At 38.5% G+C, this 14,461-nt stretch overlaps 1 protein-coding gene across 3 annotated transcripts in view; it reads right to left on the bottom strand.

Moving 5' to 3' along the window:
• Positions 1–9,622, bottom strand: part of TRPS1 (transcriptional repressor GATA binding 1) — a 255,646-nt gene extending 246,024 nt beyond the window's left edge. For 2 of the 3 annotated variants that reach the window (XM_029223278.1, XM_029223280.1), the window contains exon 1: positions 9,144–9,622. The gene's annotated coding sequence lies outside the window, so the exon portion shown is untranslated. Of the gene's footprint in view, positions 1–2,140; positions 2,792–9,143 lie in introns of those variants that run through there. The other variant, XM_029223281.1, reaches the window with a different exon arrangement.
• Between the last annotated feature and the right edge of the window lie 4,839 nt (positions 9,623–14,461).

Here is a 14,461-nt window from a genome sequence, read left to right as displayed (position 1 = left end):
ATTTAATAACATGGGCCTTGATTAAAAGTTTTATATATATATATATATATATATATATATATATATATATATCTAACCAGTCTTAACTTCCATCAGTTGAATGGTATTTTAAAAAATTAAAACGAGCTAGATTCTCTTCTCAAAAATATTTAATGGTATCAAAAAGTAAAGCAGAAACAAATGCCAAAATCTCTTTTAAGAACTTTTATATGTTCGGAGCTACTTAATAGTATTGAAAGAAAAAACAGGCTGATGTATTTCTACATCTTTCAGAGCTAAAGATGTGTGGATACTGACATCACAAAGAAGTCACAAGTAGAAGTTGGTTTTAATTTGTTTTGCCACTCTCACTCTCATTTCAGAACCAAAATTCTAATTAAATTAATCCTCAGATAGGTGTTGGGATGCATTAAGTAATTAAAATGGATATTACAAAGACTAAAGTCATTTCAAAAAAAATATGTACTATGTTAAAATTCCACTTGGTGCCTGTAATGCGAAAACATTCTATATGAGTGAAAATACAGACATGGGCATGTACATGTACATAGTTCATATGAAGCCACTAATTCATATGCTACACTTGTGCATAGCTCAGAGAAAACAATAAAGCTAAAATAGATTAGTAATGCTTGATCCCTTTACACATGAAGTGTATCATGTAATAGAGAAATTAGATTCCACAAACTAACGTCTGCCGTATAGATTTACACTATTTATAGCTGTATCTGATCTCAGATATAATACATGCTTCTATAAGGCGAAACAGAAATACTGATTCACAAGGATTCACTGAAAGTCATATTGTAGAATCTAAGCAAGAAACACATGTTATAGTAAAAAATGTTTGATTTGTAAGTTTCATAAATTCTGTCCAAATTCTACAAGTGAAAAAAAATTTTGAGGCAAAAATCTTTTTTCCTCTCCTTTTTCTACAGCTAAAATACATTTAATGTCTAAATAGCAGTTGTGGTATATCTGTCATCCTCTACTGGGTTCATTCTTGGTTACTCCAATAATTTAATAATGTAATATTAATGCTTTTTTAAAGCTTGGGACATATACATTAGGTAATATGAATATGTTTATTATTCTTTATCATACCATACTACTCACTATCATGGATACAAATAATTAACAGATAAAGAAATTATAAATGCAAAAAAGAGAAACGTGCTCCCATTAAATAAAGGAAAAAAGAATCAGAAAATAAACTATGGGCACTTGTATATTTCCCTCTAACACTGTCTATAATAGAAGGCTTAAATAGCTGACAGTGAGCCACTTGTTTATTCATGTTAAATAAACTGAATATATGTTAACTTCTGACTTAATTAAAAGTATTTAGAACATTTTCCAGAACGTATTTTGACCGTCAATTACCTAGATACCAAAGTTGTTGTATTGTGTTGCTTGATGAAATAGGACATACAGCAACCCTCAAACCAGTATTACAAGCCTGGCAAATAGCATCACATTTGGGTGACGCACAGAATCCATCACCCTAGGGATAAACGCATTGGATCATAGTACAAAGTCTTTACATGTTCCATATTATTTCTACATAACGTTTTAAGATGATAGAATCGTAAACTATAAAGTGTTATCCATTAAAAAGATATATTCAGAAACAGACAGCACTGTCACTTAACTGCTCCTCTCAACAGAAATTTGGGATTTAAAAAAAATTATCTGCAGAAGCATTTCTCAGAATACACTGCAAGGCGGCATTTTGATGTACAGTTTTTTTGTCGTTTCTTAAATTTCTTAGTAAATTCAGCGTAGGTATAAGTGTTATGATCATGATGGCTTCATTATGTTTAAACTCCAAACGCATTTCAAACTTTGAGACTTTATAAAGTAGGTCATGTAGCTCCTTAAAAGATTTATGTTTTAAAGCGTAGAATTAATTGTTTAGCAAAGTGGATTCCACCATCAAGGTGTATCTACGTATTGTCCATCCACAAATACTACATACATAACACATACCTGCAATAGCGCTGCACACATATCAGCAGTAATTTAAACATACTGTGGATACATCAACCATTTGCAAGCATTCACAATGCTAGATTTCCTCTCATGCTACAGACATCCTACTACTAGTTACCAGAATATCACACAAATCAAAATACATTACCTTTGTTCAAACAATACTGCAGTTCATTATATAACAGAAAGGGTCATCCTTAATTGCTCAGGAACCAAGATAGTGGTGGATTCTTGGAGCAGAAGTGGTGCGGAATGGCTTGAGGCAAAACCCAAACATATTGTTTAAGTAAACCTTAAGGGGAGGGGATCCTATGCGCAGTTGATGGATTTTTTTTTTTTTTTTTGGTATCATCTTCCACAAAGCATCTCCAACCCCTCCCCACCACTGAACAGTAAACAAACTACTGATATTAAAGGACTGCGGCTCTGAACACCTCTCTCTTCCTTTTTTTTCTCTTCTCACCAAACTTTATTACTGTTCCCTCAGTTTTGCAGTAATAAACCAATATTCATTCAATAAAAACGTAGTGACGGAGAGACCCATCACCTGAAATTCCTGTTTGAAAACTTTGTAAAAAATAAATCAAGACTCAGTCTAAGATACTCTCTCTGTGCTGATGCGAACAAGTTATAGCTTAAGTTCCTACAGTTTTTCCTGACACATCCTTATGTAAAGGAGTGGTTAGCAGAGAAAAAATGCCTCTGATTTGAACTGAAGTCTGTAGTTCTCACAAGAAAAAATGGGAAAAACGTAAGGTAAATCAAAACCAACAAATTTCCACGCCGGGAACTCTTCTACTTCCCTGAATATACGGAAAGCTTTTCATGATAATTACTAATGCCTTAAAAGACATTTTAAGGTATCTGTATGATACCTAATTTTCAGTATATATTATTTCTAAAACACACTCTGTGTAAAAGGAAAACAGAACAAAAACAAAAACCCTCAGAACAAATTTGGTGTTAAACGCAAAGTCCAAGACAAGTAACTGTAAGATTTAAACCAAGACAAGTAACCATAAGATTTAAACCTTCCGAACAATTCCTACCAGAAATGTCGATAGTCAGTTCTGGCCCACCAAATGGGGCACAGGGCCCCATTTCTGGGTGGAACGTCTTTCTCCAAGGACGGAAAAACTGGCACAAATCTTTTTGCTCTCTGAAAAGATTTCCCTACTTGCCAGCTTCTGAAGTTGCCCTGATGTCAACCAACATCACCAAGTTATCTCTTAACTGGAGAAAGTTCTGTTTGCCTATACAAGACCAGGAAGAGAGAAAATGACTATTAAAAAAAAAAAAAAAAGGAAACTAAAAACACTGTGTGATAATAGGGTTAAAAACTATCATCTAAATTTGTGAGCAAAAAGGGCGGCCCATAGAAACAAAATGACCCTTAAAATTAACGCTTTCGATCTAAAAATATATTTTTGTAGAGTTTCATCTATTTTCCTTCCTCTGCACATAAAAATGATTAATGTCACAATTAAACTTCCACATTTCAGACTCTTGCTAACAGGTGTAGCGTTCTTTATATAAACGTATTCACTGACCTGTCGCCATTGATAATCTTAATTAATTCATGTCAAATGAAACAAAAACAAATGTTTTTTTTTCCCCAAATAAAAAAGAAATAACGCAACACAAATACCCACTCTCCCCAAAACCCAAAAACTGTTTAAGTTACGGTAACCTGAAATGCACCAGCCATCACAGAGAGCAATTGGAGAAATCCAGCAGGGCTCAGCAGGAAAGATTTTTAATAACAGATTGAAAAACAGAATAAAAATAACTGCATCAACAGAGCCTTTCTTCCTCAGGCCACAAGCCCGTTCTTACTTGAACTTTTTTTTTTTTTTTTAAATGGCATTTTGGCCACTAAAACCAATCCAGAACATTATTAAAAGTTAAAAGCTACCAATTACTTCTGTCTGTTCTTTTAAAGAAAAGTTTGGCATTACGTCAGTTGGTTTAAAGAAAACAAGAAAGAGAGAGAGAAAGAGTAAGAGAGAAAGTTTCCTGCTTGTATAAACTAAACCACCAGGGAAGGTGTCTAGCCACTTGTAAAGTATTTACTGCAGGTTTTTAAAGAGCTAGAAACATTTAAAAATTAAAAGTTTTCTTTCTTATTTTTAATGAAACATACTTAGGAATAAAAAGCATATCCTTCATGTCTTTCTTTGGGGTGTTTTGATGTTTATTTGTATTTCGATCATAACTTTGAATCAGAAAATGATTTCCACTGATGCTTCAAATGTGAAGTACATAGATAATTTCATCTTCATTTTGCTGCCTGGATTTGTGCTCTTCGGAAAAGAAAAAAGTTTAACGACAAAAAGTAGACATTGCTACCATAACAGCTACTACAGCTGCAGCGACCAGCCAGGCTTCTTCATCTAACTCACTCTTAACAATTTAGATCATTTTCATCCATAGATCCTTCTGCAAATGCAGCAAAGGGGTTTCCGTAAACCCAAAAATCTCTTTCTAACCTAAACCAAGTTCTACATTATTATATCCATCAGAGAACCAAATCAAAGGCCAACGAATTTGGTTCCCAGGGATCTGAGAACCACTGAGTGATAGGCCATATATAATTAATAGAATATCCTATACAAATAAACAAACGGCTTAAGACCCACTTACACCTGAGGATAAATTTTTAAAAGTGGTTATTCCCTCCCTCCGCAAAACTGTTTGCTACTGAACAGTGTATAAAATACCACTTGGTATTTTAACATATTTACTTTAATCTACTGGTTAAAGCTTTTAGGAGGTAAATAATTTTGATAATTATAAAAAACTGTTCTCAATTGTTTCAACATAAAGAACTGCAAAGTGTGTTAGTATTCTCTATCCATGATGATTACAAGTGCCTTGAGAGAATCAGACTAAATTTCTACTTGACAAAAGCTGTAAGAGTTGCTTCATATTTTATCTAAGAGGGACCCTACAATTCCATAAATCATAACTAGAATAGTAACAAAGAATTCACTTCTTTCTGTATGGTGGTATCAAAAGATGAATATAGAATATGTCTATCTATGTTATCACATAGATAAAGTAAAACCAAGTCTAGACATGCTGTCATTAATTTCCCCAAATTTCAATCAGCAATAATTAAGGAAGCTAAATGAGTAAACAAGACTCAGAATTAGTTATCAAGGCTATTAGTACTTATAACCAGCAAAAGAGGGGAAGAGAAAGAACCCTCTGTTACCTGAAAGCTTGACCAAGGATGAACAACAGAAAGCAAGTCCATAAAACTTGCCTGTTTTTATCAAATTGATTGTAACTTGTGAGCTGCAGTATTTGAGACAAAACTGTCTGAGTTTATAGTTTTCTATGCCTGCCAAAAACAGATGCAGACTACCACACTAGCTGTCCTGCGGAAACTAAATTAAGCAAAGGCAAATACCAAGTGGAAAGTTGTCAGCCTGTTGAATGAATGGCTGCATTTTACACACCACAGAATATCTTAATAAGAATATGTTTTAATGTGCACCAGTCATTTTATTTTAAGTGCATCACTTTCTACAAAAATAATAATTTTCCCTTTAAATCAATTATAAACACCTGCCCCTAACTTTCTTAAAGTCTGTTTTGTTTTATACACAATAGTATAGTGTTGTTACATTATTGTTTGCTATCAAAAGGGGTATTGAAGGAAAAAAATTTTTACATACATGTATTATAAAAAAAATGTAAAGGCCTGTTATCAATATCTGTGCTCATTTCAAATTCAAAATAAAGTTCTAGCTCAAAAACAATTTGCTGCAAGCCCTTTGAAAACTTTCAGTAATGTTTATTTACTTCAACAAAGAAGGTAAGACAAGAGTTTATTAAAACTTATCACCCTATGTATTTAGTACAAATGTGCAGGTCGTTAATTGCAAACCGTAGTCTGTATTTCTTCTCTCTCGCGCGCTCGCTCTCTCGCTCTCTCTCTCTCTCTCTCTCCCTCCCTCCCAAGACACAGACACACACACATCAAAAATAATAACAACAATAATAATAGAAACATCACTGAAATACTAGAATCTTAAAAAGCAGCTTTTCCACAGATGAATTCATTTCCCTGCTTTGAAGCTTTTCCTTATGAATGAAGATTTCCTTGTGTGTGTTAGTGAGACCTACCCTGTGGAAATCAGAGGAAACTCAGGAGTGGTATGTGACTTAAAAGAAAAGTAAAAATAATACTGAAAATATGGTAGGGCCATGTGTAACTCACTTATGACTAGCACACATACGGATTCTAACCTATTTTTAAGCAAGTATGTAGAAGATTTTATAAAATCCTGTAAAATCCTACTCTTTAAAATGCTGAGCTCTAAAACCAAGTCAGACTTCCCAGCTACTTATGACACTTTTCTCCTTTTAATGTTACCTTTAAGAGACAAAGGACAAAATCTAAAAAGCAGCAAAGACCCTTGCAGCGTCTAAAATTCAAGAGTGACTAACTTTTTCGTGAGGAACTTGCTGTGTTCCACCATTTATTTGGAGAGGGTCCGACTTTGTTACTATGAGTGGAAAAGTATTCTACACACACATATCCTAACATATAACAGATATATCAGGAAGCCATAAACGTCAACTCGCCGATTGTAAATAATACTTTGCCAACAGTATTAATGAAGCTAGGGAATGCCTCTCATTTAGAGAAATCAAGTCATAATGTTGGCACTAAAACTCTGTTTCCCTCTTAGGAGTTTTATTTTCACATTACTAATATCCAGAAATAATTGTCAAACTTTAGCATGTTGGTGGCCCTGTATATTTAACTGAATCTAGAGATGTTTCCATCCAAGGGTATAGCTTAAAAAGAAAGTTATGAAATCTGAGGACAGAGAAGCTCTAAGAACGATATGTTTGACTTGTTAAGATTAAGCACGTCATTAATAAACTTTCACTTAAAGGTAAAAAAAAAAAAAAAAATCCTCAAAATGTTGGTATCGTTTCCAGACTGTCCTGTCAGCATCACAACTTACAGGAAACGATTCATCTTCCCATACAAACCCTGTATTTATTCACAACCCTGGCATACTTGGGGAAAGAGAAAAAGCCCACACCGTTTTAGAGCTAGTCTGCTTTTATACATTAACTGGTGGAATATCTGAGAAAGTGGCCTAAGCAAATGAGTAGCATGTAAGAAACTTTACAACAGTGAGCTCAGAAACTTTCATTCTCATTTTGTCCACGTCAAGAACTGGCCGCCCGCATGACTTTCCTTTGCTGCCCCTTGCATTTTTAGCTCTGGCAGACTTTTCTAAATGATCAACTTTTCCTAAAACCGGCAGGAAAAGTAACACAATGCCAGCAAGATCCATAGGTTTTTAACTTAAGAGCAGGAGAACTCGAAAGAGGTGGCTGGAAGTTTCCTATTTTATTTTTGCTTTGAACAATCAAATTTTTAAGCCAACAACCAGGCCTAGAGTAAGCATTTCTTGGTAATTTTGTCTCAGGCCCTATCTGTATTTTCCCTTTGTACGTGCTGTGCTCTCAGACCCTTTCCTGTTCACCTGGTGCGTTTACAAAAGTTCAATGAATCTATGAAAGTTCAATGAATCGGCCTAGCTGGATTTAACTTCTCCGCTAAGCTTCTCACTTCACTTACCTCACTTAAAACTCTAGCTGTGATTTTCCAAAATAGGATAAGGATGAATATGCTACCATAATTTTGATTCATCATTAAGATCCATCGCTCTTACTCACTTTCATAGTATCAATTCTGAGGCCTAAAACGATATGAGGAAGTAAAGCAAGACCTAAAATTTAAGACGTCCAAGATTCCCTCAGAAACCCACCAGTCCCTCTCGCCCGCTAACTTAAATTGCTTTAGAGTCTTAGGGCCATAAAACAGTTACTGACTTCCCTGGGGAAAAGGGGAAACACCACCATCTCACACAGGTACTAACAAAAAAGCTTTCCCAGCCACAAAAATAGCTTTGCACTTCAAAGGGCTCCCACCTCCGCCTCACCCTCAAATTATTCATGGGGTCCTATAATCCTGGAGTTATTTGAAGGGACAGCGGTGTTTGCCTTGGCCTTTCAAAGATGCGTTTCTCTAGAACCCAAACAGGAACTAGACAGAAGGCGAAGCGCCCGTCCGCCTGGATGTCCCACCGCTGTCAGGCATTTAATCACTGGCCAGTGTCCGCTGACCCGCGACACAGGGCGCATCATCCTCACCGCAGAGGAAGTCTGCCCCTTCCTCAGCCCCTACGGAAGCGCCCTGGCTGCAAGGCCTGCCACATGGCACGGGCAGGGCACAGACCCCTCGGTCAAGCTGCCCTGAGCCGCGCAGAGGCGGGTGCATCGGGGGATGCGACACCCTCCATCTACAGCCCAGCTGGGCCTTTAAGGGAAAAAAGTTTGAAGCCTGGCTTTACAAACTCTTCAAAGCCAACGCCAGTCCTGTACTGTTTTCCCACTTTGGGGACCACACGAAGGCCCCTCTCTGTGACCCTCCCAACCCTCCCGAGTTCGCCCAACTTACTACTCTGCATGCTGGTGCCTAGTCTGCTCCCCGCTTGTCAGGAGCCCCAGAAAACTGGCGGCGGCGGCGGCGGCCCCTCGGGTCCTACCACCCCCAGCTCCTCCGCTGCGCCCGGTAGGAGAGAATTAAAATCAGCCTGAAAGAGACAGCGAGGGGGAGTGGGGCTGCGAGGGGGAGGGGGCACCGGACTGAAACTTCTTTTTTTGGCAAATGGGGATTTGTTTTTCCTCCTCCCCGGCGGCTGAACTTGACCCTCCTGACTCCAAGGGCTACTGCAGTTTGAAGTCGTTCATTTCTAAGACTCAGATGCCTTCGACCCACCAAAAGTAAGGGAGGAAGGGGGCAAAAGAGAGCAGAAAGGAAGAAAGAAAGAAAGAAATCACACGCGCAAAAAAGGAAGAAAGAAAATGCATGTGAAACCCGAGAAGCCTGCGCTTGGCTTTCTGCACACTCTCCCTCTGCTTTTTTTCTTTTTTTTTCAAAGAAAGTCACTTTTAATTCCCAGGGCTCCCCGCTTGCGATCGCCCACATTTTGCGCACACACGAGCGGACGCAGCACTCGCGTCGCGGCTCCCCGGGCCTGGCAGAGGGGCTCCCGCGCCCCCCGAACCCCCCGCGGCCCCCGGCCCCGCGGCCCGCCCGGGCCTCCCCTCCTTACCTGTTGATTAATCGTCAAGAACACCCTCGGCAGCCCGAAAGATGGTGGCGCGGCGGCCAGAGCCATGAACCGTCTTCTGTTGTTTGCAGAGTTGATCTTGGATTATTGGGGGGGGGGGAGAAAAAGGTCTTTCCTGCCTCCCCCCCTTTCCCTTCCCTCCCCCCCCCTTATAAAAAAAGAGAGAAAGAGCGAGAGAAAGAGAAAGGAAATAGAGCAAGGATGTGCCGGGTGCCGGGTGGGAGAGGGGAGGGGGGGGTGTTGTTTTTTGTTTAAAAAAAAAAATTAGGAAGGCGAGAGAGCGATCGAGAGGACGCGGGGTCTGGAGAAAGGAGCAGCACCAAAAAAGAGGACGCTTAAGATTGCAGTGAGATCGGGTCTTTATCAGAAATGTTATCGCTTGTCAGGACCTCAGTCTCCGCGCATTACGTCAGTTTCAAGACACCAACACTATTAATATCAAAGGAGCCTTCGCGGAGGAAAGCGCCACCCCAGACCGAGCTCCCTTAAAGAGACAGCGCGCGTCCCCGCGCCGCCGCCGACGCCGACGCCGCCGCCCCGCCCGGCTCCGAGCACCCGCCGCCGCCGCCCGCCCGGACCGGCCCCGGCCGCGGCCAGCCGGCTGCGCGAGAACTTCGCCCGAGTCGGAGCGAGGCGAATGAGAGCTGCGCGGTGCAGGGACCAGGCTACCTTCCCGCCCCGCCTCTCCCCCCTCCTCCTCCCCCACCCCCCATGTGGGAACGCGCGAGCTGGACAGGGAGGAAAAATCCGCAAGCTTTAGAAATAATGTGATAAAGACAGGGACCTACCTTGGGGAGTGGCGCGGGGTTGGGGGGGAAGGTGGGGGCCAGTGCGCGGCGGCCCAACCGACGGTCCCCAAACACTCGGAGATGCTCTCCTGAACAATCAAAAGAACTCTAAAAGTGTTTACCTTTTCAGTTGCTACTTTCTCTTCTCGCTCCCAATTAAACGACGCAGGAGTGTGTGTGTGTGTGTGTGTGTCTCCCTTCCCCCTTCTTCTAGGACGTGAAAGTCTTTGGACACCTAGTCGGTGGTCAGGGTTTCCCTTGCGTTTGATGGCAAGAGGGCTGGAGGGGAACAACTTGAACTCTATCCTGAGTTGGGGAAGTGAGGACTGAGGTTGCTATGGTTTTCTGAGCTGGAGAGAAGCTAGCAAGCTCAATGGGTGCTTAAAGGGGGTACTACAAAATAGATAAAATGGGAACATTATTCAAATGCGGCAAGATTAATACCTGCTGCTCTTTGGGGTTTTAGTAGCAGATAAGGAATTCTGACTTAAGCATGACATTCTTTTTACCAATTCACATCTTCAGATACTCTCATTGTTAAATAAAATTCTCTCAACATGAAGTTACTGAATTGAGAGAGTTTTTTTTTTTCTTTAACTTCTGAAGATCAACAATACATAAAAGAGGACCAAGACAGTATTTGAAGTATGGTAGGTGTTAAAAACTAAGTAAACATTTCTTGGGCGTTTGGACTTCATTTTCTTCAGTGGGGTGACTTTAAGTGGCATGTTTTTTCTCTAGTGAAAGTCAGTTTAAACTCATTTTGTGCTAAAAGGAGAAACATCCTTCTCCAAACTATAAAATGATTAAAATTAGAGTTTTAGAGAGGTACGAATCATGAATCTGTGAGTTGAAGATGAAGTAATTTCCTCTAAAATATTTTCACTAAATGATTCTTGCATCTTTTCAGAGAAAAGATGAGTATATTTTTGAAACATACTATTATCAGAAGTGAAAAAGCCAATCATTAAAAAAAAAGTATATGTTCTTTAGACCTTTACTGCTTTTTCTGTAAGGTCTTCATTTCTGCTTAAGACACCTAGTCAGGCAGACATGTGATTCCTTTTGTACCACTTTTGTTCCAGAATTTTAGTATCCTGTCCCATACACTCTTTAGGAGTAGCAGAAAGAAAATAGTACTTTTGCAGTAGAGAAATTAGGTAAAAGAGTAGTCAAAATAGTTTTACAATGAGGCAAACAATATATTCCCTAGAGGAGTGAGAAGACAATGAACCTCATATGCATGCAGTTGTTCATACGTTATCATCAATTTAAGTGGATTTGGGAAGAGAGTTAGATTTACATATAGTCCTGCTTGCAGAGAAAATTAATATCAAAATCTTCAGTAAACTCATGGTCAGCCACTAATGACCACCTGCGTATTTCCACACCAGAGTCATTTAATACTGTCCACCACCAATTTCCACTGTAAAAAGTACTCATATATTAAATATAGAACTTTATTTTCTTTTTTAAGCCATAAATTAGCTTACCAACTTTTATGGAAATATGCACGGCACAGTGAGAAGCATTTTCATTCAGGAAAAAAAAAGGATCTGAGTGAAACATTCTTTAGCCATGACTAACTAAAAATACTAGATCAAATAAATTTTGAAATCTGTATCTGAATAGTAAAACCATTTGTGTATTTAAAGGGTTAATACCACCTAAAACTGCTGAAGCTGGTATGTAACTGATAAAAACTGAGGCTATAGCATCTTAGCAGCAAAGTTAAATAGTACAATCTATCACAAGGATTCGTCCCCTAATCTCCATCTGCTCGCCAAGATTTAAATGATATTTTAAAAAGGGAAGTGATCTTTTCCTCTCTGTCACCCTCAAGTCTATGGCAATCGTCAAGAGTTTAAATTTACTCACATGAAACAATCATTGATTAGCTTGGTTCAAAAAAACAAAATTACACGCTTTTGTGAGCACAAAACCCTTGAGATGGCTGGTGTTTTTCCACCTGTAATAATAAAAATTTTCACCATCAAGTGTACACCAAATTATATATTGTATAAAAAAATTAAAGCCAAAGGTCTGAGGGTGAATTATGTCCTTTAATTGAAAAGATAAAGTTACACTTCAGGTACTAAGCCAACAAATTCATGGTCAGTTAAAAATGTAATGAATGAAGTTTCACGGACTCAATTTTGCTGAAGTTTGCCTGAGAAATGAAGAATCTCTTCATGTTCCTTTTAGTATTTTGAGTTGGAATATACAGCAGATCAAAATGCTGTCTGTATCAATCCATTTACATTAACCACAAAAGATCTGTGGAGAACTTAATAGAAGCACAGATATTTTTTGTAAACTTTTTCAAGCAAATTATGTATTTATTTATGAAATAATTTATGAAGAAAAATTTTACCTCATGGTTTAGATATATTACATATGCTCTTGATTGACACAATATGTTTAAGCTCAAAGGCCCTCGTGGCATTAGCATTTTTTAATTCTAGTAGGAATATTTCAAAACAACCAGCTAATACATGAGGTCATAATTGTTTGACAGTTGTTTTTAATATATAAAATAAGCTATGTATATTGTTTTCCTTCAAATGTTTGTTGATTTGTTTTTATAGTCCTGACATTTGCATGGCACAAACTGAATTAGGGGAAATATTAAAGATTTATTTACATTTATTATCTTCTGCTGTCAAACATATGCAAAGCTCTTAAAACCATTCTATTCTTTCGCTTTTATTTGCAATGCATTTCTGAACAATGGAGCCTGGCTGTTAAAATGACAACCTGCCTTTTTGTAGGATACATCAGAAAATAAAGAAAAAATTAAGAGAAATTTTAAAAAGCAAATAAAAGGAATAACTTCCAACTGAAATAACTTCTTTATAGTCTTCCTTAATTCTCTGAATTCTGGAATTTTCTCTGATGGCTGGACCACTGATGAAACAATTCCTTGCGCTGTATTAATGCTTATTTATTTCTCAAAATTACGTAATATAATTTTTTCTGTTTTATTATTGTAAACATTCTTTTCCCCCCCTTTTCTTGTAGTTTATTCAGCAGAGATACAAAGACGGATTAGTAGTTAAGCACAAGCATACGTGTTTTACATTTCAACCTTCTAGCACATAACTTACTTACAGCTCCAGTGCCTGTAATCACAATGATTTTACCTGATGGAACACGTGTTTCAGAAATGTAATCCAACTGTTTACTCTAACGCATCATAAATTGCAATTCCTTTCAGAAACCTCAAAGATTGACAGCCCCTGTCCTAAATGCCAACTGCTTCAACACATACTAACAAGAAAATATTTATGTATTATCTGCTCTCAAGACCGTACTATATCATAGGAAATGGAAGACCATTTGGCCTTCCAGCATATCAAAAGAAATTATTGAAGCAGGCTGCCCTACTTCAGAGTCAGACAAGCAACAGAGTGTGTATCAAAGATGAACTTCCCTGAGTCCCTTTCTTCTTGCAATCACACACCATTCAACCTTTCAGAAAAAACACTCTTCTGCAAAATTATGATCATTTTGCAAACTACCTATTCCTGAACACCTCTGGGTGAATTTATTAAAGATAAATTCAGCTTTAAATAGCCTGTATCTTGTTTTCAAATTCACACTTAACACTTGCCAATCCTCCCCCTGCAATATCAGGCAACTAACTGCTTAGTTAAACAGATGGGCCTTGCAGCCCACCCTAAAAGCCAACAAACATGGGCTTTATTTAATTAAAAGAGGAAACAAACTTCTGAGGTGTAGACACACACACACACACACACACACACACACACACAGCATGCATGCATACACATGAACATACACACAGAATCCCTGCCTGGGTGCCTGAGAATAATAATAACAATTCTTGCTTTTTCATTAGGTTTTATGAACGTCCAACTATATACTATCCATTGGAGTGAAAGTAGATTTATATAGGCTAGCTCAGCACTGTGTATCCAAGCCATCGCGAGAGATAGCTGGACTCACTTCCCTTGTCTCACATCAGCGAGAGCGTTTACATCTGAATTAACCCAGATGCACCACCTGACCCTGAAAAGTAGGTGTTTTCCAATTTTCTCCATATTTCTAACTTCTGCTCTGGGATCTTCTGCCATGATACTTTCTCATCCCAACCACTCTTCCAATTTTGTGCAATGAACTCTCAGTTGTATATAAACAAGCCCAACACCCAATTCTGCCTAAATTTCAGACTGAAATATTCCACTGGAAATTCAAACTTGTGAATCTGAATGGTGTGATACATATTAAATATCATAATTTAGGAAGAGGAGCCTGTAAAGACAGACAACATGGAAGGAGGAAGGAAAGAGACAAACCCTATCTCCTGTAAAGGCATAAGGCATCCAGACCAGAAACCTTAGACACTTGACATCTTTAGCAATACCCTCCCCACAGGGCCCACGTCCAGTCAGTTGCCCAGTCTTCCCATTGTTCCCTTTCTAAAGACTTTTGTACCTCCCTTTCTTTCCATCCTCATGGACCCTTCCCAAATTAAAAAGTCATCATCTC

Source organism: Monodon monoceros, unplaced genomic scaffold, assembly GCF_005190385.1.
Source record: "Monodon monoceros isolate NGI ecotype Baffin Bay Population unplaced genomic scaffold, NGI_Narwhal_1 Super_Scaffold_14, whole genome shotgun sequence".
NCBI classification, from domain to species: Eukaryota; Metazoa; Chordata; class Mammalia; order Artiodactyla; family Monodontidae; genus Monodon; species Monodon monoceros.
The sequence above is the reverse complement of the archived record's forward strand: the minus strand, read 5'-3'. Positions and strand labels throughout refer to the sequence as shown.